The sequence below is a fragment of the Typopeltis vanoorti genome, chromosome 6 (genome assembly GCF_054136105.1).
Source record: "Typopeltis vanoorti isolate ZY-2024b chromosome 6, IOZ_Tvanoo_1.0, whole genome shotgun sequence".
In the NCBI taxonomy this organism is placed as follows: domain Eukaryota; kingdom Metazoa; phylum Arthropoda; class Arachnida; order Uropygi; family Thelyphonidae; genus Typopeltis; species Typopeltis vanoorti.
In genome coordinates, this window is record NC_143554.1 from 31,330,384 (window position 1) to 31,357,053 (window position 26,670).

Genomic DNA, 26,670 nt, shown 5'->3' on the forward strand with positions numbered 1-26,670 from the left:
CCATTCGTGTACCTGTATTGATTTTAAAGGTCATCTTTCACCTTAAATTCTCTCCACAGTTGTTTCTTTTTTTGCAGCTCAAGCTTAATGGTGTTATTCATCCATTTAACCCCTACTTGTTTTACTATTCGGACCCTAGGTATACAATTAGCCATAACCTCCTGTAAATGCTCCATGACCACTTCCCATGCCCTATCGACATCTAGCCCTTGCATTTGTACATGTCATGGCACTGATCCAAGCAATCTCCTAAGCTTGTCATACTTGCCAGCACGGTAATTTCACATATACCCTGTCTTAATCGAAAATTCACACCTTTAGTTACCTCCCAGGTCAAGACCTTATGATCACTCTCACCAATAGGTGGCAACATGGTCATATTCATTTCAAATTCTGAGATGCTGTTACCAGGTCAAGCACTCTCACACCCCTAGTATTTTCAATTACATGCTGTCTCAGATAGTTATCCCTTAATAATTGAATAAAATCGATTTCCTTCCTCACATGTGTCCTCTCCTCCTCCCAATCAATGTTACCATAGTTGAAATCCCCCATAATAATTACCCTCCTTCCACTCATTTCATCAATTTGTTTATGCATACCATCTCCACCATCTATTCCATCACCTGGTCTATAGCAGCACCCAACTGTATATTTTATTCTGCCAGTCTCAATCTCACACCAAATAGCCTCAAACGAGCTCTTTTCACTATCCTGTGATACAACTTCAATTCTCCTTGGCTGCAGTTCATCAGCTATCATCAATAACACCCCTCCCCCAATTTTATTCTCTCTGTCTCTTCTAAACACACTATAACGTATACATTCTATCCCACTAACTATATCATCTTCCGTCAGCCATGTTTCACTAATGCTGCCAATAACCTGTGGCCTTTAAGATCAAGGCCAAAAATTTTTCCTTCTTGTTCCTAATACTTCTGGCATTAGTATACATGAAATGCAGTGATCCCTTTTTTCCCACCCCTATCTTGATGCGTTATTCTAAATATCCGATTCTCATTTCCTTAGTACTGTCTCAGGTACATTATATACATTCTTACACTGAACTGTCTCACTGATGTCTGCATATCCCCCCCCCCCCTTTCTTGGTAGTTCTAGTTTCCCTGGTTCTGCACATCCATTTTCACTTCATTCAGAAGTTTGCAATTTGCAGAAATTGGTGACTTTGAATTGGTGCAGAATTTGCAGAATTCGAGACATAAGCTGTTAAGAGGTTATTACCAGATTAATGTCTGGGAGGTTTTACACAGAATGGGTGAATATAGCAGAACGAAGAAGAAAATAGAAGAAGGGAAGTGGTTGGTCTTTGGTAGAGCGGATAAGGGATGCCAACTTTTTATATGATCTGTAACAAGACGTAAGGTCATATTTTTTGAGGATATTGGTTATTTTCTCAGAGGTGCCCTGGATGTAGGGGATGGATAGATTTGGTGTAATCTTTATTGTGGAGGGGGTTGTGGTTTACTGGTTTTAGTATTTTTTGGATTTTTTGGGGGTTATAGCCATTGGCTAAGAAAGTGTTGAGGATGTTGAGGATTTAGTTCAGTAGTTAGGGCCTTGTCATCTGAGCAGATTAATTTTGCCCTGTTATATAGTGTTTTTATAACCCATATTGTTGTGAGGGGGGGGATTACTGGTGAATGTATCTGCCAGTATGGGTGGGTTTTCTGTAAACAGAGTAAACCAAAGATCCATCAAGCTGGCGAGTGATTAAAGTGTCAAGGGTGTTGTTTTCCTCTTTTTCTAAGGTGAACTGGACTCTGGGGTGTTGGTTGTTTAATTGTGTTAGGAAGGAGTGGAGTGTGTGACCAATGTGGCCAAATAGCGAACACATCATCTATGTAACGAAGCCAAATAGTGGGTTTTTGTGTGGCAGAGTTTAAGGCTTTCTCTTCAAAGGTCTCCATAAAGAAATTGGCCAAGGGTGGGGAAAGTGGTGAACCCATGGCTGTCCCCTCTATCTGTTTGTAGAACTTTCCTTGCCAAACGAAATAGCCTGAGTTCATTGTGAACTGATATAGGGCTGAGATATCGGGAAGAAACTTGGTTTGAGTGGGACATTAGTGAATAGGGAGGAGACGTCAAAACTGACCATTATGTCAGTGTGTTGGAGTGAGAGGTTTTCTTGAGTGGTCCCACAAAAACCCACTATTTGGCTTCGTTATGTGGATGATGTGTTCGCTATTTGGCCACATGGCTCAGACACACTCCACTCCTTCCTAACACACTTAAACAACCATCACCCCAGAGTTCAGTTCACCATAGAAAAAGAGGAAAACAACACCCTCCCCTTCCTAGACACTTTAATCACTCGCCATCTTGATGGATCTTTGGTTTTCTCTGTTTACAGAAAACCCACCCATACTGGCAGATACATTCACCAGCAATTCCCCCCCCCCCTCACAACAATATGGGGTTATAAAAACACTATATAACAGGACAAAATTAATCTGCTCAGATGACAAGGCCATAACTACTGAACTAAACCACATCCTCAACACTTTCTTAGAAAATGGCTATAACCCCCAAAAAATCCAAAAAATACTAAAACCAGTAAACCACAACCCCCGTCCACAATAAAGATTACACCAAATCTATCACCATCCCCTACATCCAAGGCACCTCTGAGAAAATAACCAATATCCTCAAAAAATATGACCTTACCTCTTGTTACAGACCGTATAAAAAGTTGGCATCCCTTATCCGCTCTACCAAAGACCAACCACTTCCCCTAGACCTACCTGGTGTATACCAGGTCCCTTGCAGCTGCAAATTGTCCTACTTTGGCCAAACAGGCAAGACAGCAAGTATCAGGATTTCAGAACACAAAGACTATATCCGGTTTCACCAGTACAGCTGCTCTGGGCTGGCAGACCATGCCTTAGATACCCATCATAGAATTCGTTGGAAGAAAACAAAAATAATACACCGCAGCAAGTTTAAATACGAAAGATTATTCAAGGAATCATCAGCAGCTCTAAAAAACGTTCCTAACCTCAACAAATTTGGGTGCATGAAACTACCCCAAATTTGGGAGACTTACATTATGAGAACTTCAGCCCCAACTGCCAAGACAACCAAATTAGCCCACCAGAGGGCACTATTAGGACTTTAGGAACAATATTAGTTTCTTGCTTTCTTCCTCATTTGCTTTTGTTAGTGCCTGCATGCACATACCATATCTTTATGTTCCTGAAGATGGCAACGTGACGTTGCCGAAATATAGAAGTTATTCATTAAAGTTGCCTTTAATTGATATACTTTATATGCATTGTTAATTCCGTAAACTAATTACCAGTAAAGATCTTTGTTATATTCCCATGATTTCTCAACTATTTGTCTTAAAGTGGAAATATGGCACTGACAACCTCTGTTTGGCCTGAATTCAGCTTACTCTTCACCAGGCTTTTCTTTTACAATCCTCAACCGTTTCTCAAGTATACTTGCGTAAATCTTACTAGGAACACTCAGTAGAGAAATATCTCTGTAATTTTCACATTCAGTTTTATTTCACTTTTTATATATGGCTACTACTATGAGAGCTCTACTCCAATCATTGGAATTCATCACTCTATCCAGATCCTCTGAACCATACGTTGCAGCCACTGTAAGACTTTTATACCTCCATACTTTAGCATTTCTAGTTCAGAAATGTTCAAGCATGGAGGTATGACTACCTCCAGTATAAATACTGAAGTATTTATACTGTATATCCAGGTATAAATATTGGTTCAGAAATGATCAAGCATCATCTACTACTGCTGCCTTTCCACATTTCAGGCGTTTGATGGCTTTTTCTACTTCTAGTATGGATATGTATTCCTGTTGAGTGTTTTTTACTACTATGCTATCACTGCTTGTTTCATTTAGCAATTTTTCGAAGTAATTACTCCATACTTCAAGGATATCTTTTTCTCCAGTTTTCATGTCACCTTTATCATCTCTAATTCCTTTTACAGCACTCTTTCCTCCATTCCTAAGCTTCAACAACCTCCAGAATATCTTACCACCTTCTTGATATTTATTTTCTATGTTCTTACCAAAGTCTTCCCATGACTTTTGTTTAGCTAGTTTTATACAGTGTTTAGCTTTCTTACATTTGTCTCTGTGTTCTCTAAGAGCACAATCTGACTTATTTGCAAGGAACTTTTGATATGCTTGCTTCTTTTCCTTCACTCCTCTTTAACTTTTTGTGTCCACCATGGAGTTCTGATTTTTCTATCCTTGCAGACAACCTTGCCTCTCTGGCTGAATCAATCAGGGTTTGCTTTAAGGCTTGCCACTGAATCACCAAGGTTGAGTTCCTGTTCTCAAACCTTTTCATTTTTTTCTTGAATAATGTTTGTGTAATTTAGTCTACGGTTCATATCTGAAAGCTGCTCAACTTTTATTCACTTTAAAACTTTCTTCCATGCTCTTCTTTTCAATGTGAAATTCAGTTTTATTCTGCTCAAGACTACATGGTGATCACTTCTAATTTCAAATCCTCTGTACACTCTGATGTTCTGCACCAGAGAGAGAACATCACTATTGACAATAACATAGTCACTGAGACTTTTCTTATTCCTTGCCTCTTCTCTCCATGTGAATTTGTGCACATTTTTATGTTGGAACATTGTGTTAGTAATAACCAGTCCATGTGCTGAGCAGCAATCCAACAGCTATTTGCCATTATTATTAGCTTTGCTCTTTTCTCCAAATTTTCTCAAAACATTTTTGTATGTCTGACAATCATTTCCTACTCTGCTATTTAGATTTAGATTTTCCTTCATTTATCTAAATGAAGGAAAAGAAGAAAGTATATCAAAAGTTCCTTGCAAAGTGACTATTTTATTCCTATGGCACAAACAAGTCTCATTGTCCAGTTTCCCCATTCTGATATTTACCCACATCGCTCTACTTGAGACTGCTTGCCATTCAAGAAGATTTGCCTCATATTTAGTGTTGAATACTATGGCTACTCCTTCTTTTCCTTGATTGTCATTGCCTGAATATAACATTTTGTATTTATTGTTCTGAAAGATCTCACTAGTTTTTGTCTTTTTTGTTTCAGTTACCCCTATTATGTCAATTATCGAATTGACATAATAGGGGTAACTGAAAATACTTATCCAATTCCTCAGCTTGATCGATTTCTTTGCCATTCAGGCTTCTTATGTTGATAGTACAGATCTTGAACTCTGCCTGTTTTGAGTTGGGGGTGCATTTTATGATTTGTTCCAGTAGCTGACTTTTTGCTGTTCGCCCTGCTTCCCTGGCGAAAACAGTACGTGTGTTGTTTAACAAGGCGAAGCCCCAGCTGCATGACATTCTGTCATGTTGTACCATCATTTTATATTTTGGTTTAAACCAGTAAGAATACAATTTAGTCGGCTAAAACCCAAATTGCTAGCCTATCCTCGTTTGTTCAGTATCTATGTAGGTTACTAACAGGGTGCACCATGAGAAGGTTTGGTCAGAATTGGACATTTAGTCAGAAGCCCTGGTCAGTTTTCTGCATCTGTTCTCAGTTATACAGCTTTGAACCTTAAGTACCCCATATTTGAACATTTCTGGTTGAATATCATCTACTCCATCTGCCTTTCCACACCTCTTGATGTTTTTTTATTTTTTATCTCAAGTACGGCAACTCCAGTCATCACCATCAGTTAGAGATCTAAACAGTAGAGTAGGAAATGATTACTAAACATATAGAAATGTTTTTGAAAAATTTAGAGAAAAGAGAACTAATGATAATAGTAACTAACTGCCAGAGTTCTGTTCAGGCCTTGGACTAGTTATTACTATTCCAAGGTATATTGGTATATACTTCAACATATACTAACATAAAAATGTGCACATATTCATATGATTATGAAGATGCAAGAACTAAAAGTCTCAGTGACTATTTTATTGTTGATCGCAATCAATGTTCCCTCTAATTTTTTGCTGTGAGTGTGCGCAGAAATTTGCATTTGTGCAAAATTTGCCTCCTTTTGAAAAGTATTTGCGCACCCATATGAGTCACCATACTGATCATTTAAGCAAAAAAGTTAAAAGATTTTAGTTCATTGTTTACCTTCTGGTGTCAATGGGATGTCAGCCAGGTCACCCCCAACTCCCCCACCATGTTCCCACACACACGGCAGTAGCCTCCCCAGTAAGCAGTCGGAAATCACGTTTCACAAGCCTTGGGCAGGACTCGATCTGGGGACTTTGCATATGCGAGGCCAGCATGATACCGACTGTACTAGATAGGATTCTAATTGTGTGTATTATTACCATCACGAAGTAAGTTGTGTGACATCAATCACAGAGCTAACATATGTATTTAATATTGATCTGATTAGAAGTAAGAAATAAAGTAAAAAAATAGATAACACTAGTGACTGATTGCCTTTAATTAAATTTTCTAACTTTGCAAATAACTCTAAACATACATAATAAAATATTCCCATTACTAATTCTCACCTTGTTAAACATTCATAATAAGTCCGTTACTAATTCTCTTCTTGTTTAGTTCTAGCTTCTATCTCCTTATTTTTTCTCTCTTCTGTCTTTGGCATTCACCCATTCTTTATACACACTATCTAAATTAACTGGATTTCCATATAATTGGTAACTTTTCATTCTCATTAGCATATCCAAATGACATTCTCCTAAACGGTTTCTAAGTTGGTTTTTTATTTGATTCATTAGATTAAAACCTCGCTCACAGTCTGCACTAGATGCAAGGAAGGTTCCTCCAATATCCATCAACTTTGCCAAATCACAAAACTGCTCATTTTGAAGAGCAAATACAACCATTTGTGTAAAATTTGATATCATTTTGCATTTAATTTTTTCTTGTACAGAAAATTTGAAATCATTAAATTGACAAATTATTTATGTTGTATCATCCAGAAAATAGTGATATTTAAGACAAAGGGCATTAACATGTTCACTACCAAATGAGAAATCACAATGTGAAATAGAGGAGATATCAAACACTGACCATTCTTGTATCTCATTCTCAGGGAATCTGTCCTCTAAATGTGTGCACATAAACAATTTATAAAATTTAACAGGGGCCTAGTATCTACTGGTTCAGTCTCTTCTTGTTTAAGTAAAGCATTTACTCTGTCGCTCCAGCAAGCGTCACTTTCTAAATACTGATTCCTGATTTTGTTAATCTTCCCTCTGGCAAAATGATGACTGTCTAGTGGTGTAAGGTTACTCCTTTGTAAGATTTTGCACAGGGAAGCCATTTCTTCAAAAACATCACTTAAAACGTTAACAGCTACTTTGAATGTTACGTTAGTTAATTTATTGTGACAATAATTAACCACAGGATCATTTGATTTGTCTTTTTCAAAATATGTGATCAGTCCCTCATAGTTTCTTATTATTGCATGTAATGCAAAATGTCTGGATAGCCATTTTCATCTTCATTTTCAGACGCCTCGACAATTTCTTTAAATTCATGTATTTTCACTGTGGAACGAGAAATAGATGATTAGTTTAATTTCCTTCCACGTATCACAGATCCCCAGATCCTCACGGTAAGCTGCACAGTGTTGCTGGACAAGATGTGGAACTTCTAATTTAAGTTTTACAGTGACACCATTAACTTTGCCCAGCATCACTGTGGCTCCATCAGAGGTAAACATCACCATTTTTTTGGAGATCAAGTTTCTTTTCTTGATAAAACTGTTTAATAGCTAACACAATGGAGGAGGCATCACATGCCTGCAACTGAATTATTCCACCAAAATATGTTTTATATTCATTACAATCTTTAGGTCTAAACTTAAAAGACATTTGTTAACAGTTATATTAGTGCTTTCATCAATGGTTAAGGTGTGGAAATTTGCAGATGCAATTTGCTCAAACATGTCATTTTCAACAATTAAATTGATTGTTTCCAGAAATTCAAATGCATAATTTTTGCTTCGCCAGCTGTCTGGGAGTTGAACATACTTTTCCATATGTTCATTAATATGTTGAACTGAAAGTAAAGAGTTATTCATCTTAACAACTAATAAGACACTGTCAATAAGAACTTTAATCTGCTCTGGTTTGATCGTTTTCTCTCTCGGTCATCTGAACTTTTACATAGCATATGCAGTACTCCTGTAGCTGGCAATGAACAATTTTGATGCCTAAGTTTGTGTACACCATCCAGATGTATTTTACTTGTCAAATGGCATTTCAAAAAGTCCAACTTCCAAGTGACATCAGACTTCTTCCCATTAGCAAAATCCCCAGCAACCTTTGCATCACGACAATAAATACAAACAACACCAATTGTAGCATCATACATAAATATTTCACGCAGCTGAATGTTTATCAACTCATGAGCTTTTGGCATAGCAGTTTTCACTATTTCATCCAGCCATTTACTTTTAAAGCAGCTAGCAGGTCGTTTTCGCTTCACAGCTTTCGCTTCCTTTGAATTTGACATGGTGCATCAGTTTTTTGCAATTTTGTTATTTGAAGATTGTTTTTTATTTTTTTATAAATTTACAAATGTACACTATTCACTGAATAACTTGGCAAGGCAAAAGCAGAACCAACGCTAAACATTGCCGAGGGCAACACAAGAGCTAAAAGATATGCCTAGAGGCTAGATTTAAATTAACTTGGTTGTATCTCAATGCGTGTACACAAATGTTATTATTTAGTCTACTATTTTAAAATTCCTTTTAAAAATTAGAGAATTTTGAATCGCTACAATATTTTTAATTGTACTCTAATTTAAGTTTTTAAAAGTATTTAATTATTTTTATTAAAATTATGAAACCGTTGTTTTAATTCGTCATGATCTTGAACTAATTTGATCAGCCAATCACGTTTGGGAATTTTCCATGAGTCCGGCCCGAGATGTAAACAAACCACGTGCCATTCTATATGCTACTTAAAAATTACACATTTAAGCCACACTCCTTTCACTTTGGCATCAAATCGCTAGGCCTCAAATAGGGTTACTGTTAATAATTTATAAGTTTTGTGCAACTTCGAGAATGTAATAAAAAAATGTGAGGTTATAGGCTTGAGTGTTTCCGAGTTACTGTATTTTTTAAAGAATTTATAGGTTAATGTTTAGGTGGAACTTCTTTAATTAATAAATTTTAATTTCATCTTGAAAATCTAGTGCGCGCATCTTTTTTGCTTTGTGCGCTAGTTGTAAAACGTGTGCGTACACTCATGTGCACAGCTTCGAGGGAACATTGATCGCAATGTTTTCCCACTGGTTCAGGACACGAGTAGATTTAAAATTGGAATCACTCACCATTTAGTGTTGAGCAGGATAAAATTGAAAAAGAAACCCTTCTTTCATTTCATATTGAAAAAAAAAGGTTCCTTAAGAAAGTTTTAAAATGAATCAAAGTTGAACAGCTTTTAGAGGTGCACTGCAGACTCAAATACACAAAAATTATACAAGAAGAAATGAAGGAGTTTGAAAACAAGAACCAAATCTTGGAAATTCATTGGGAAAACCCTGAAGACAGCATTGATCAATTAAGCCATAGAAGCATGTGGTGAGGTGATTTGCAAGGATAGAAAAATCTTAGAACTCCATGATGCACTCAAGAATTTAAAGTGGCCGTGAAGGAAAAGAAGACGGCATATCGAAAGTTCCTGACAAGTAAACTAGATTGTACTTTTAGAGCACACAGAAAAAAAAATTGGAGGCTTTTTCTGTAGCCTCCAAGTTTAGAAGCTATTGAAAAGCTTAGAAATGGAGGAAAGAGTATTGTAGAATCAGAGATGATAGAGGTGACATGAAAACAGAAGTAAAGATATTCTAGATGTCTGGAGTAATTACTTGGAGAGATTGCTAAATAAAACAAGTAGTGACAGCTTGGTAGTAGAAAATACTCAGTAGAAATGCAATCTGGAATACATATCAATACTTGAATTGAAGAAGACCATCAAAAACCTGAAATGTGTAAGGGCAGCTGGAGTAAATGAAATTTGAACAGAAATGCTCAAATATGGAGGTATAAAAGTTTTACAGTAGCTGCACTGCATAATCAGAAGGCCTAGTTAGAATGATTGGGGTAGAGCTCTTAAAGTACCTATGTATAAAAAGGGAAATAAAACTGAATGTAAGAATTGAGAGAACTTTCTTTACTGAATGTTCCTGGTAAGATTTAATCTAGTATACTTGAGAAATGTGTAAGAAATATTGTGGAAGGGAAGTGAAGAAAAGGCTAGATTCAGGTTTAATAATGGTTGTCAGGATCAGATTTTCACTTTAAGATAAATTGTTGAGAAATCATGGGAATATAACAAGGATCTGTGTTTAAGTTTCGAAGACCCGTAAATGGTATATGATCTAAATGGGACATTATATTTATTGATATTTGGTTTCTATTTGAGTTATAAGTTAGCTTTAAAATTGAAAAGTGGTAGTAAACTTAATATCAAATTTGGAGTTATTAATTAATCTCAGCTCTTTACTTTATGCAGATGATGTTATACTTCTGAATAAATCCTGTACAAGTCTGCCTACCATACCAGTTCTCATAGCTGGTATGGTAGGCAGTCAAAACGCTAAACTAGCTGTATACAAGACAGTGTTTTTCATGTTAGTTTTTAACTTATGGATTTGAGAGCTAGTGTAGAAATAAAACACTTCATGAATGATTGGAGACCACAGGTATGAGAGTTCTGATTAGGGAATGGATGGAATCAGTGGCAGTATTATATAGGAAAGAACTTGATATTATTAGCAATGGGGAATGTATTAGCAGAGGCAGTCTCAGATGGTATCGTCACTTAAACGGAATGGGAGAGGAATGATTAGCAACACAAGTGTCCTTTGCCAGGTTGACAGGAAAAAGACTTGGAGGAAGACAGACATCTAGGTGTATTGATAGCAAAAAGTGCATTAAAAGACAAATTGTAAGATCTGATGACATTGGAGTCTTGACTGATAACAGATTACTCTGGAGGAAAATTGTCTAATGGAAGTTAGTAATGATGTAACTTTTTCATATAGTACTATCTTAAGATCCTGTACACCCCCTGAGGGTATATGTCAGGAATTTGATGATGATGATAAAAATGAATAATGGATTATTTGATTATACTTTTACAAAGAAGAAACTAATTATAAAATAATTCTTCTTGCTTTTTGTTTTCAGTAGTCTCAAAGAAAGAAAAAAATAGAATATGCAAGGAGATTTCCTGTCAGGTCAAAGCTAATCCAAGGTAATTTTTCCATTATGCAGCAACCAAGAGGAAAAATAATTCTGGCAGGTTTACTGGTGGATAGTTATGGTAGCAGAGTAACAAGAGCAAATGATATAGTGTAATTATTTAATCAGCACTTCATCATTGTACATCATAGTGGTTTGTATGATGCTGTGCAACATGTGGAAGGGAGGCAAGGATTAGATGAATTGAAAGAATCATAGGTGTATCACGTGTAGCTTAAAGGTTGTGGGAATGGGAGTCTTTAAACTTATGTTTAAAGAATGTGCAAGAGTTAGACATGTCCTTGACCTGGTTATTTAATGCAAGTCTTGCAGCAGAGAAGGTTTCTAAGGAGTGGAAAGAAGGCAAAATAATACCTCTCCACAAGCATGGTTCTAGGACAGAAGTTTCCAGTTATAGACTTGTCTGTATATCTGCAGTTATGGTCAAGATGTTGGAAAAAAAAAATAGTTAGGAATAGAATACAGGATGAACATAAGATTCTCTATGATGGTCAGCATGGGTTTGTGAAGGGCAGGTCTTACTTCAGCAGTCTGCTTACATTTTATGATATGATGACAATGTAGGGATAATGAAGTGGTGCCTTTATATAAGGCATTGGACTATTGTTTCAGATTTGACCACTTGTTTTTTTTATTGTGATGTGGAAACACTAGAGAGGGTCCAAAGACAAATGACCAAAGTGATATATCAAGATTCCAGAGTATTAGTTATGAAGATCATTTGAGGGAATATGGATTACAGTGTTTGGTGGATAGGAGATATGATAGAGACTTTCAAGTTAACGGATTTTATCAGATTAATAAGAAGGAATTATAAAAAGAGTGGATGTTAAAATGGAAAGAAGGGTGTGAAGAGTAGATTTTTTTTACGTGAAGAGTTGTTGGTAAGTGGAATGCATTGCCAGAGTGCATTTTGAATGCAGGGAGTGTAAACAACTTCAAAATTCATTATGATAGACATGCTGCTGGGTGAGTGGACCTCCCAGGATGAGTCGATTGACTCCATGGAGGTGACTGAAATAGTATAACATATAGAAGGTAGTTCCAGAATACAGAGGCAGATGAATGAAAGATGAACAGAAGTAGTGTGTCTGTTGATTATCACTTCAATAAATGAATGTTGGGAAGGTTGCTTGTCTTACTGTTGTCTTAAGTTTAGTAGAAATTGGAGGAATGCTGTTCTGCTGAACACTGTCCATGGAATTATCTGTAGAAAAAACAAGATGTGGATACTGACCATTTATGAGACAGTTAGCCAAGCTGCCCTCTGAATGTCATCAAGAATTTTTTGATAAGTCTTAGGTGACCATCAAAAATTTTGTTATTATTACGGGCAACTCCAAGGAGTCCTTAGACTCATCGAGAGAGGCCCTAACATCATGTCAAGAACAACTATTCTACATTCACACAGTACTATCATACTTGCCTTGAACTCATTCACAGTCATGGCACCCACAACAGACTCTGACAGCTTATTCCACTCATTCACCACTCTCCAAGTAAAAAACCTAGCTCTTAACACCATTGCTAACCACACTCTTGCCCAGTTTCCATGGATGGCCCCTAGTCTTCCCATCACCAGTCCTGTTCTCAAAAATATCCTCTGAATTAATCTTATAGAAACCCCCTTCAGTAATTTGAATGTCTCAATCATATCACCCCTTTTCTGCCTATCAACCAATTTCTGCAACCCACAAATCTTCAACCTGTTCTCATAAGGTTCATTTCATAGACCTGCTATCATCTTGGTCACTTCTCTGAATCCTCTCCACTTCCTCCCCATCAAGAAGAAATCTAGGTGACCAAATCTGGGCACAGTAGTCAAGATGAAGTCTTATCAAGGCACGATACAGAGGAACAATAACTTGCTTGTCTCTGCTTGTCAAAGTATTCTTCGGTAACCAAGTGATCTGATGAGCTGATTTAGCCACTTTTGTAATGTGCCCCCCTAAACTTCAACTCCCTTTCTACCAACACTCCCAAATCCCTGGCCTCGTCAATCTTTTGGAGTACAGTTCCAACAATGTGGTATACTGCTGCTAATCTTTTCACCCCAAAATGCATAACTTTACATTTTGCCACATTAAATTGACAAAAAGTGGCTAAAGTCATTCTCCTTAGCCCAGTCTTCCAAACTATCCAAATCATCCTACGAAATTTTGACATCATGTGCATTCACTATTGCTCTACCCAACTTTGCATCATCAGCAAACAATTGAACAGTTCCTCTCAGATTCTTTCCTATATCGTTAATGAACAAATTAAATAGTAGTGGTCCAAGAACAGAACCCTGTGGCACACCACTAGTCACAGGCCGTCTTTTGGACTCTACTCTTGAATAAACTACTCTCTGATATCTCTCCATCATCCACCCTCCTGTCCATCTCATCAACCCTATATCCATCCCCATATGCTGCAGTTTACTGATTAGAATTCCATGTGGTATCCTGTCAAAGGCCTTAGCAAGGTCCTGTAAACCCATTACCCTTATCCAGTTCAGCTGTCACTGTGTTATAAAACGTAAGCAAGTTACTAAGGCATGATCTACCCTTCACAAAACTTGCTGTCCCCCATACAGTATCCCATTTTCATCTATCCATTCCTGTATTTTCCTCTTGACTACTTTCTCCAAGACTTTGAGAACAACATCTGATATGCTGATCAGTCGGTAATTTGCAACAGCAGTCTTGGAACCTCCTTTATACACTGGAACTATTTTCCCCTCTTTCCACCCCCTCGGGACTAACCCGGACCCGAGACTCAAATTAAACAAAATGGTCAAGGGCACTGACAATTGTTTAGCCGCTTCACGTGCGACACGAGCTGGTGTATACCATCCAATCCCACAGATGTATTCACCTTAAGGTTTTGTAATAGACTATTCATCTCCACTTCATTCACCACGATTCCCGAATAAGCTGTTGGTTCCTTAATTCCTGCAATATTACCACCTGGATGATATACACTTGCAAAGTGCTTGCTCAGTAATTCCGCTATATCGACTAATTCGGTTACCTCCCTACCATCGACATTCTTTCATAATCTGCTTTTGTTTTTCTTACCACATTCGTGACCCTTCTGGCCTGCGCTTTATACCATTCGTGTGCCTGCAGGTCATCTTTCTCCTTAAATTCCCTCCACAGTTTCTTTTTTTGCAGCTCAAGCTTAATGGCGTTATTCATCCATTTAACACCTACTTGATTTACTATTCGGACTCTAGGTATATAGTCAGCCATTACCTCCTGCAAACACTCCTTAACCACCTCCCATGCACTATCAAACATCCAGCCCTTGCAGTTTTACATGCCATGGCACTGAACCAAGCAATCTCGTAAGCTTGTCATACTTACCAGCCTAGTAATTCCACATGTACCCTGTCTTAATTAAAAATTCCACACATTTAGCCACCTCCCAGTTCAAGACCCTATGATCACTCTCACCAATTGGTGGCAATGTGGTCATATTTGTTACAGCCAAATCCTCAGATGTAATTACTAGGTCAAGCACTCTCTGACCCCTAGTATTTTCCATTACATGCTGTCGCAGATAGTTATCCCTTAATAACCGCATAAAATCCAATTCCTTCCTCCCATGTGTCTTCTCCTCACTCCAGTCAATGCGACCATCATTGAAATCTCCCATAATAATTACCCTCTTTCCATACATTGCGTCTATTTGCTTATACATACCATCTTCACCATCTATTCCATCACCTGGTCTATAGTAGCACCCAACTGTATATTTTGTTCTGCTAATCTCAATCTCACACCAAATAGCCTCAAATGTGCTCTTTTCTCTATCCTGCAGTTCAACTTCTATTCTCCTTGGCTGCAGTTCATCAGCTATCATCAATAGCACTCCTTCCTCCATTTAATTCTATATCATCTTCGGTCAGCCATGTGTCACTAATGCCAATAACCGGTGGCTAGGAAGAGCCAACGAAGGCCAAAAATTCTTTGGTCTTGTTCCTAATACTCCTGGCATCAGTATACATGAAATGCAGAAGCCTGTTAGTCCCACCCCTCTCTTGGTGCCTTATACTAACTATCCCATTCTGATTTGTTGTCCTTCATACTAGCTCGGGCATATTATACACATTCTTACACTCAACTGCCTCCCTGAAGTCTGCATATCCATCTTCCCCCCCCTTAATAACTCTAATCTGCACATCCACTTACACTTCATTCAGCAATACTTTTTCCAGTTTCCGCACACCAAATCCATTCAGATGCAAACCATCCATCTTGTATAAATCCTTTCGTCCATCAAACTCACTCCACACGTCCACAAACTCCACACCACTCCTGTGAGGAGTATTTCAAGCTTGGATGGATTTGGGATTTGTACAGAGTTAGTAGCTTGACAATTGAGAAATAACATCTTGAGCAAAAAAAGATGCCATTTTTCTTGAAGTTGAGGATACTATAGAAATGATGCGTTCATGCAAGAAAAGGCTAGGTTTAAGTGTCAATCTGAGAAGAGAGAGAGATCCTGTCTTGACTTATGCTGATTGGTACGAAAGCTATTCCTTGAATGTATGGAAATACTGGCCTTATAATCTCTTATTTATTATTATTATTTTATTTTTCAGTGTATTCATGTTGAGAATTCTGTTCATTGTTTTCTTGCAATAGCCATTCTGTATAAATGTGTTGCTTATTATTTGAAATTCATTCTTTAGAGCTTGCATGGCAGATTTATATTCTTTACAAACACCTTAACCAGTTGCATCACTCAACTATTTTTTATAAAAAATTTATTTTGAGTATAATTTTTCGTTATGTTGCTGAAAGAACCAAGGTTTTTTTTTTTTTTTTTGTAATTTATCATAATGAGTGCACATTAACTATACTGTGCAGACTTGTGATGAGTCCCCGTACTCCAGGGAGATCATGTAATAACAGTAAAAAACTCAAGATGAAGAGATTGTAGAGCTATCTTTCTCTGCGAAAATCTCTACATGTTGTGTTATTATTCAGCTGATTTTGATCATTTATCCTTTGACTGTTTTACCTACTTTATAAAAAACAATTGATATTAGGCCAGGAGAGTGACTAGTATGGTAAGGAAGGCGAAACTGGAATATGAGAGAAGATTGGCCCTTAGATCCAAGGAAAATCCTACGGAATTTTTTAGATATGTGGCCAGTAGGAGGAGAAATGACTGTGGAAGAATGACATTGTGTGATAAAAATGGGAATAGAGTGACTGATGCAGAGAGCATAGTGGAATTGTTCAATGAACACTTTATTGGAGTATTTCATCCTGGAGGAGTCAGTTTGAATACTAGAGGGATAGGGCAGGTTCAAGGTTTAGAGGTGCAGGAGGAGAGTGTGTTCCAAATACCGAGTACTCTGGATGTCGGTAAAGCTGTGGGACTGGATGGTATTTCACCACAAGTTTTGAGAGAAAATGTGCTAGGGAACTGACAGTGCCTTTGACCTGGCTTTTCAGTGAAAGTCTGGCTGTGGGAAAGGTGTCCATGGAATGGAAGGAAGGTAAGATAGTGCCATTGCATAAGGGTGGTAGCAGACTGGAAGTGTTTAATTATAGGCCAGTTTGTGTGTCATCAGTAGTTGTTAAGATCTTGGAGAAAGTAGTGAGGGACCGTATACAGCATTGGGCAGATGAGGGTAATGTTATCTGTGAGAGTCAACATGGATTTGTGATGGGGTGCTCTTGTTTTAGCAATATGCTAGCCTTTTATAATACAGTTACAAGAGCATTAGATGAGGGAAAGACATATACTGCCATTTTCCTAGACTTAGCAAAGGCATTTGACAGGGTGCCACATGATAAGCTGTTATTCAAGTTGCAGCACATGGGTCTGAATGTCAGATTGGTCAACTGGATTCAGGATTGGCTGTCCGATAGGTATCAGAGAGAGTTGTGTATGGTGGAGCAATATCAAAGAGGCAGAAAGTTACAAGTGGGGGTTCCACAAGGCTCAGTACTGAGACCTATATTGTTTAACCTTTATATCAGTGACATTGTCCATGGATTTCAAGGGTTATAATATCAGTTATAATAAATTTAGTTTAATCCTTTATCCAAGTGTAAGCAAACTAAGTTTGCGCCTGAAAATATCTTCAGGACTGAGGTAAGGTGGTGCAACACCAGGCAACTCCGAGCAAAGGTGGACCAAGCTCTCATCACTCCTTGTCTTAGTATCTCCCATAATGCAAAGCACATCTACTTGCGGACATGTATACTGCTATGCATTAAGGGAAGGGCCACTACCCAGACCGGTTTCGACCTTTATTGAGGTCTCATCAATGGGAGACAGACCCTGCCTTGAGGTCGAAACCAGTCTGGGTAGTGGCCCTTCCCTTAATGCATAGCAGTATACATGTATCTTCTTAGTATCTCCCATAATGCAAAGCACATCTCTGCAAGGAGATGTGCTTTGCATTATGGGAGATACTAAGACAAGGAGTGATGAGAGCTTGGTTCACCTTTGCTCGGAGTTGCCTGGTGTTGCACCATCTACCTCAGTCCTGAAGATATTTTCAGGTACAAAGTTTGGGATATTCAGTTGTTTGCGAATGATGTGAAGCTGGGTAGGGTTGTTAGTAATAGTGCAGATGTGGTAGCCCTGCAAGAGGATTTGAATAAGCTAGATAGATGGGCAAATGAATGGGGGTGTCAGTTAAATGCAGCAAAATGTAAGGTCTTGAGGTTTAGAGTATGCAGCGTCCCACATCGATGGGACGCTGCATACTCTATGGGAGTAGTTAAACTGGAGGAAGTAGGGATGACAAGAGATCTGGGGTTGATGATTGATAGAATCCTGAAATTTAAGGGACATATTACAAGGGTAGTGAAGGTAACACAGGGTATTGCTGCAATAATGAGAAGGACACTGACCTGCACTGATAAAAGGGTTATCATTCCATTATATAAGATTCTGATCAGACCATACTTGGGATATTGTTCTCAGATCTGGTCCCCAGGATTTGAAGGGGATAAATGAACTGTGGAAAGGGTACAAAGACAGATAACAAAGATGGTGTCCTCAGGACTGTAGAATGTTAGTTTTGAGGATTGGTTAAGGGAGCGTGGACTGCAGAGTTTGGTGGATAGAAGAAGGAAAGGTGATTTGATTGAGACTTTTAAACTGTTGAGAGGTGGTTACAGGGTTGGCACTGGGGAGTTCTTTCGCTTGGTTGAACAGCAGGAAGGAGTCATGACAAGGGCCATCCCCTGGAAGTTGTGAAAGGAAACTGTGAGAATGATGGTGAGGAGTGGTTTCTTTTCATGGAGGATAGTTGAACCATGGAATGCATTGCCTGATAGAGGGTGAGAGCGAGTATGGTCAATGTGTTTAAGGAGTGGTATGATAGACTTTGTGTTTCCTAGGAGGGACCTCCCTCAATAAGTCTTGATAGACTTGTGTTTCTTAGAAAGGATCTCCTATGACGAGTCTTTTGACTCTATGGAGGCCTGAATAATAATAATAATAATCTCATTAAAAAGCACCTCATATGTGAAAACTGATCCAGTTAATGTTGAAGCAGGAAGTTAGTTGTAGTTTATTTAGTTGACATTTTTGTTTTAATTTTGGAGAGTGTAAATCTCTCCTTAAATTTGAGCAGTACTATGGTAACAAAAGCATTGCCAGTAATTATTAAAATTCCAGTAAAGGAAAAAAAAAAGAATAAATAAAAAATAAATTCTCCACTGCCTTTTAGTCCCCAAAGGGAACATGTAGGCAGAGCTCCTTTAGCACAAATTTTTGAATGTAGGATACCCAGTCTCTGTCTTTCAACTTTCTCTTGTAGTGAGCTCAAGCTATCAATGATAACTTGAGCTTTTTGAAGTTTTTTTTGGACAGGGAGTAAAGCAGACAGCTATTGCTATCCCAGTGCCCTAAACCCTAACATTCATGTTATTGTCTGTAGTAGTGTAATTTCTAGAAGTTTGATGATTTGTGATGTGGGGTTGAAATCCCAGTTTCTTGAGGAAAAATATCCTTCCTTGTCTGTGCCAGATGTTGACTGACTCAGTAATCGGTCAAAGAATGATTGTATAAGATTCTGAACCAGTTTCTTGAGGAAAAATATTCTTACTTGTCTGTGCCAGAGATCGACTAACTTAGGAATCGGTCAAAGAATGATTGTATAAGATTCTGAACCAGTTTCTTGAGGAAAAATATCCTTGTCTGTGCCAGAGATCGACTAACTTAGGAATCGGTCAAAGAATGATTGAGAGTAGTTGATGGGAGGAGAGACTGACTGTAAATTTACAAGAGGTGTGTGGAGAGTTGAGCAAACATGATGTTAATAAGACTGTGGGACTTGATAATATCTCACCATGCATTCTGAAGGAATGTGCCAGGGAGTTGACATCTGCCTTGACATTTTTTTAATATAAGTCTTGCACTGGGTCAAGTTTCAAAGGAGTGGAAGGAGGGCAAGGTTGTGCTGCTTCATAAGGGAGGTGATAGAACTCAAGCATCAAATTATAGGCCTATCTGTGTGTCAGGTGTTGTGGTTAAGTTGTTGGGAAGCTGGTGAGAACTAGGATCCACCTTAAAAAAAAAAGGTGGATCCTATTTCTTGGACAGAAAGACGGCTTTCTGTCCAAGAAAGCCGTCACCTTATTACAATAAGGTGACGGCTTTCTTGGACAGAGGAGAGGGATACACAGTAATATACTTAGATTTCGCAAAGGCTTTTGGTAGATTACTGCATGATAAGTTGATAGTCAAACTAGAGTGGATGGGTTGGATATTAGATTAGTTCAGTGGTTCTCAAACTTTTTACCTCTGAGCCCCACCTGACAAAAGAGAAAACACTGTCTGCCCTCTGCCCCACTGGTTTTATTTATCAAAATAGAAGTCATACTGATTTTTATGTTTTATTCAGTTTATTATGTGTTTTCTAGATTCTATTTAACAGTTTTTGACACAAAATAAAGTATCACAATATTAGGCCTACAATAAAAATTAGTTTTAACACTTGCAATTAACCAAAATGAGATGTCATTAAGTCTCTGCTTTGAGCTGCACGTGTATAGTGCTGCCTGGAAGAAGATGCGGCTACCACCGATCTATCAACACTGCCTCTGGCACATGTGTTTTATAAGTGCAAGTGAAGAAAATAATTATTAGTTATGTTGTAATAGATTTCACGGTATGATATGAACATGAACACAGATGGATAAGAAAATAACTGTTTATTAACTTAGAAGCTAATATTTTGCTGGTATTATATCCAGCGTCTTCAGAGCACACAACACAAAGTTTGTTACAAAACCAAGACAACCACAATCCGGTGTAACAGTGGGGCTAGTATAAGTAATTGCAGCGTGCAACACAAGACTAAAGTCTTAATATGGCGCCATCTAGGTTAAAAAAAATAAAAAAATACCGTGAAATCTATTACAACATGTCTGACGAACACATAACGCGTATAATTATCAGTTATTTTGAAATTCATGATAATTAAAACTTGTATCATCAAAAGTTTTTCTTTCTGTATTTTTATTTGTTGTTATTTTTAAAACTGATTTAGGGCAATCTTAAATTTTATCTGTAGGAAAGTATGCCACGCCCCCCCTTGAAAGGGGGGGCGTGGCATACTTTCATGCCCCACAGTTTGAGAACCAATGGATTAGTGCATTGGATCGACTGGCTATCTGATAGGTATCAGCGAGTTGTGTATGGGGGAGCAATATCCCAGTAGAGGAAAGTCACTAGTGGCTTACCTCAGGGATCTGTTTTAGGGCCATTACTGTTTAACTTGTATGTTAATGATATTGGCGAAGATTTGGATGGAGATATTCAGTTGTTTGCAGATGATCTGAAGTTGCGACGAACCATGAAGATTAGAGATGATGTTGTGGTCTTACAAGGAGACCTGAATAAATTGATCGAATGGGCATGGGAATGGAGATCGAGTTCAATGTTGAAAAATGTAAAGTTTTAAAATTTGGTAAACAAAGATGGGATCTAGAATTTATGCTTGGTGGGAATATATTGTCAGAGGTGGAGGAAATAAGAGATCTTGAGGTGATAGTGGAAAAGAATCTGGAATTTTGGGAACACATTGCCAAAATTGTGAGAACAACACAAAGACTTCTGGGAATGATGTGGAGGACAGTGACTTATAGAAGTAGAGAGATTCTGGTTTTGTATAAGGTTTTGATTAGGCCACACATGGACTACTGTGCACAGATTTGGTCAAAAGGACAAAGAGATGCTGGAAAGGGTTGAGAGGCTTCATGAGAAATCTGAGAAAGAAATCTGAGAAATCTGAAAAATGAGAAAGGTTGAGAAGATGCAATTTATAGAGTCTTGTGGATAGGAAGAAGAGGGGAGATATGATAGAGAACTATAAGTTAGTAAGGGGTTGTTATAGGATCAGTGTTTGAGAGATCCTGCAGAAAACATTGAGAAATCGGGGGGAGAACCACAGGTCATCCCTGGAAACTGTATACCTCTGAGCAGAGGAGTGAAATGCAGGTTTTTTGCATGCAGAGTTGTGAATGATTGGAATGCCTTGCCTGAGAGTGTGGTGTCTGCAGAAAATTTGAGTGTGTTTAAGGCATGGTATGATGAGCTGTGTGTATGATAAAATGATCTCCTAGATGAGTCTTTGACTCCATGGGATCTTGGGGATAATAATGTCTTGGAAAAAATAGTGTCGTATCGCTTTTCCTTCGAATCTGATCTTGGTAATCAGAATCGAACCTGCAACAGTCTTTCTTCAGGCAAGCTGGCAGTATGGAAACAAATGCTATTTACAGGGTTACTATGCTGGCACTTGTGGTCACATCTAAATTGTATCTACTTTACTCCACAGTACTTTACTCACTTTTTTATTTTTATATATCTACCGTATAATATAAAATGATAAGCCTTTTTTTTGTAACGTTTTTGTCAAGTTATTTGAAATGTTTTGAAACTCAGGGGCTACCCTGAGTGTTGAGTCTTCAAAATTCGAGTCATCAGAATTCAAGGAGAACCGGCCTACCAGTCCGGAACTCGGGGGGGGGGGGGTATTGGGCGCTGGGGATGGGTGGAATCCCCTTTCGAGTCTTCAAAATTCGAATTCTTCAAAATTTCGAGTCTTCAAAATCCTTGAATTCTCCTCGGAATTCAAGGAGAACTGGCATACCATTCTGGAACTCTGGGGGGGAGCCAGGGGGAAGACCCCCCCCGAGTTTTCAAAATTCGAGTCATCAGAATTCAAGGAGAACCGCCCTACCAGTCCAGAACCTGGGGGGGGGGGATTGGGTGCCGTAGGCACTGGGAGGCAGAGTCCCCTACTATGAAATATTGTTTTACCAGATGCAGTATGTAATAATTTTTATTTCATTTATTTATTATTTTTTTTTATCAGCTTATATCTTCCCCACTGCTGTGTAAAGGTCTCTCCCATTGTGGGAGGTTTTGGGTGGTCTGCTTCTCCCTTGGTGACCCACTCCATCTTGGGAGAGTGTTTATATAGTTGTATGAATGAATGAAAGATAATCACAAATATCCATGCCCTTGGCAGGATTTGTACCTGCAGTCTCTTGGCTTGAGAGCAGATATGCTAACTAATTTATCATATAGTAATTGCTAATCCAAAAATTCCAGAAAGAATTTTATTTATATAATTATATAAAAGTGAATTACAATAAATGCTATAAAATATATACTTGATTGGTAATTAATTCCAAGCATTAATTAATTTCCTTTAACTAAATTGAATTATTTAAACAATTCTTATTTACACTTAATCTTGATGGTATATTTATATCTTGTATAAAAAAATAGGTTCTATAAATAGTACTCTTCTTAAAGGAGTGTTAAACTGTTTTTTACTGTGATATAATTTTTTTATAATTTTATGACCGAATCAATAATCTGATCTGTGAAACACCTAAGAAAGACTGATAGTATAAAGTGATTGGAATGGATATAGGGAAGGAATTTTCTCCCCTTCATCAGTCCTTTTGGATTAGGATAAACAAATGACAGGGCTATGAAACTGATACTTTGTTTTGCAGACACTTTTTTCCACATAAAAGGTTACGAAAATGGACATGGATCTCCCCCAGATAAAAGAACTCAGAAACTAATCGATTATATACTTATAAAAACTAAATATAAAACCTGCATAAACTCAAGAACCAGATCTTTGCCAGATGCTGACATTGGAAGTGACCATAATTTAGTCATAGCAACATTTATGTTGAAATTTGGATTTAGACCGCTGAGAAAAATAAGATGACAAAAGTTTAACCTTACACAACTCGAAACAAATATATGCTGGAAGAAGGCCACTCTATTTACACTGCAGCAAATATAGATACGAAAGGCTATTCCTCAAATCATCCCCAGTTCTAGAAAAACTTTCCAAACCTCAGCAAATTTGGGTGCATAAGACTGTCCCAAATTTGGGAAGCATTCTTCCTCAGATCTTGGTACTCTAGGCCTGATTTAGTTGCTTTTCTTCAGCCTCATTTGCCCAGTGTTAGTGCCTCTGATGTTTTTTATGATCCTTGAATGGCAATATAACATTGCCAAAATATAGAAAAATATTAATTAAAGTTTTTATAATTAATCTTTTTAGTATACATTGTTAAAATTGTGCAGAGAACACTGATGTGTAGAAGTAAGGATGTCATGATCCCATTGTACAAGGCTTTGATCAGGCTGCATATAGATTACTGTGCACAGATTTGTTTCCTTGGTTTTCAAAAGGATGATAATTTGTTGGAGAGGGTTCAGAGACAATTCAGCAAGTTGATTTCTGCTCTCTTGAATGTGGAATAGGATGATAGATTGAGAGGACACAATTTGCAGAGCCTAGTTGATAGAAGGAAGAGGGGGGAGAGACATGGACGAGATGTATAAGTTGCTAAGGGGAAATTACCAGATTAAAGTGGACAAGATTTTTCATAGAATATTTGGAGACAGGGAGAATGAGAGGCCATCCCCGGAAGTTGTATAAGGTGGGTGTGAGCAAGGGGTTGAGGAGTAGATTTTTTGCATGGAGAGTGGTGAGTGATTGGAATGCATTGCCCGAGAGTGTGAGTGCAGAGACAGTAAATACATTTAAGTCAAGGTATGATGAGCTGTGTATGTAACCTCCCATGTGTCTCTTGACTGCATTGAGGTGTGTTGATAATAATAATGTGGCCCTTTCCTTCCATCATCTATGATATTCTTCCTTTTATCTACTTAATAATCTGATTTTGCCTTTCCCACTATGCCTGTTGGCTTGTTCAGAGTAGTGAATCTGAGCTATATTATCAACCTTTTCACAATATCAGATTTACAATTTTCTCTCTTTTTTTTTGCAGCTCTTTCTTTAAAGTGTTATTCATCTATTTAAATCTTATATGATCTATTCTCATCTTTGGGGATATGATCAGATATTGCTTAATTGAGATACCCTTTGAGTCCTCATGCAATCTTGATTTGTTTTTTGCAGTTTCTCATACAAAGGCAATTTCAAGCTGCCTTACAGTTCCATAGCCAGAGTTCTTATATACAGAATGTTAAACTGCATGTTCAGTCCAGTGAGTTGGAGGCATAATGGTCACCTTTTTTATAGACAGATTCTTAGATACTATTAGTAGATCCAGTGTTCCAGTATACCATCCCTTCCATCATATAGTTCTTAAGATAGTTATCGCTGAATAATCCTATAAATTTTCTTTCTATCTTTCATTTTCTTCTCCCTCTGGTCTATATCCCCAAACTGAAATTGCCCATAATAATGGTAATTGTATCAATGAGATTTTTGTCTGTGCAGTTCAGTCCTCTTGATTCTCCTAGTAGCAGTATCCATTTGCATTTTGTCTTGTTAACCTCTTTCTCACATCAAACAGCCTCATCTCCATTGCTGCCAATTCTGGAGATTTCTATTTTGGTTGTATTTAACTCTTTGTAATCATTAGCAATACTTTCCAGCTCTATCTTGTTGGATTTCACTGCACTTGTCACATTCTGTTCCTGTTAGGATATATTCTTCTCTGTCAGCCAAGTCTTACTAACGCTGATAAATTTTGATTTGACTGAGTATATCTACTAGAGCTAAAACTAGAACTGCTAGTTGAGATGGGACTAAAAATTATCCTGTCTTTATTCCTGATGTTTCTGGTATAAGTATATATGCATGATAGCCGACCACCAAGAAGGTTGATGAATGTTCAGGAAACTTCTAAAACGTGATTGGTTTCAATAGAACTGGAGTTGACTCCTCAACCGAATTCTGCTCCATATTTTCATAGTTGTTACTTTTTTAAAATTGGAAAACTGTGAGTAGGCATATTATTGAAATAAAGACAGTAAAACCATGTAGAAAACCTTGATTTAATTGTAAAATTTTCACCTATGTTTCACAGGTATCTTCAGTACAAAAATGGAACAGTAAATTATACAAATAACAGAAGATTCTAAACAGCCATGAACCAGAACAGTCAGGTTTTATTGGACAAGCCATCTTTACTATGCACAGAGTCCTCTGAAGTAAAACTAAGATCCTTCATAAGAGCAGATTTATTTTGGAATGTTTTTATAAGGAAATTTGCAAAATAATGTAAAATCACTCCATTAGACTTGCAGTTTCACCTCTTAATTTAATGCACGTGTCCATGCTTTCATGCAGCTCACACCTAGCTTCCCCTGGCCATTTGTATTTGCACTTTCACTGAACAAGTGAAAGCCAAGCTTCTTTAAGCAAATTATACTAGACAAGAAATTATATTCTTGTTTAGTATAATTTACTTTGTAACAAGCAGAAAAATGTTCCACAGTTTCCTCAAGTGCCTGATATCAAATGTTCAACTGTAATCCATCCCCAAATACAAATCCTTTTGACCATTAAAATCACTCCACACTTTAGCTTATTAGCAAAATGATGCATATATCAATATAAAGAGTTGTAGCAAGAGTTGTCTTTGTTAATGATATCAGCCATATCTGACATATGAATATTCATTTTAATGAAAAACATTATTGTGTTTTAGAGTGATTATAAAACTTAAGTTGCTCAGTTTAAAATACAAAGAGTTAGAAGCGTAAAATACACCCTCTGTCCAAAAGGAAACTGAAAACTTTTGAAAGAAATTAAAACACAGGCCAATTATAATTATTCAAATCATTTATTTCAATCAATATACTCCCCCTCAGCTTTGATACAGCATTTGGCATGGTCAATTAATTCGTTAAATGAGTTTTTTATATCGGTTTTTGGGATACTGTTGAGGGTCATGGTTACTGCCGCTTGAACGTTTTCAATGGTGTCGTATTGCTTTCCTTTCATCGACAAATGAAGTCGGGGGAAGAGAAAGAAGTCACAGGGTGCTAAATCAGGTGAATACGGCGAGTGATCCAACACACAAACTTGGTTTTTGCTCAAAAACTGTCTCACAATGTTCGAACGATGAGATGTGATGAGATGAGATGGTGCATTATCGTGCAAAAGTGACCAACTGCCTACATCACCGATATTCATGTCGTACAC

General features: G+C 37.6%; 1 protein-coding gene across 3 annotated transcripts in view; it reads left to right on the forward strand.

Moving 5' to 3' along the window:
- LOC150105360 (transducin beta-like protein 3) overlaps window positions 1-26,670 on the forward strand; it is a 324,945-nt gene that overhangs the window by 10,158 nt on the left and 288,117 nt on the right. The window lies entirely within an intron of this gene.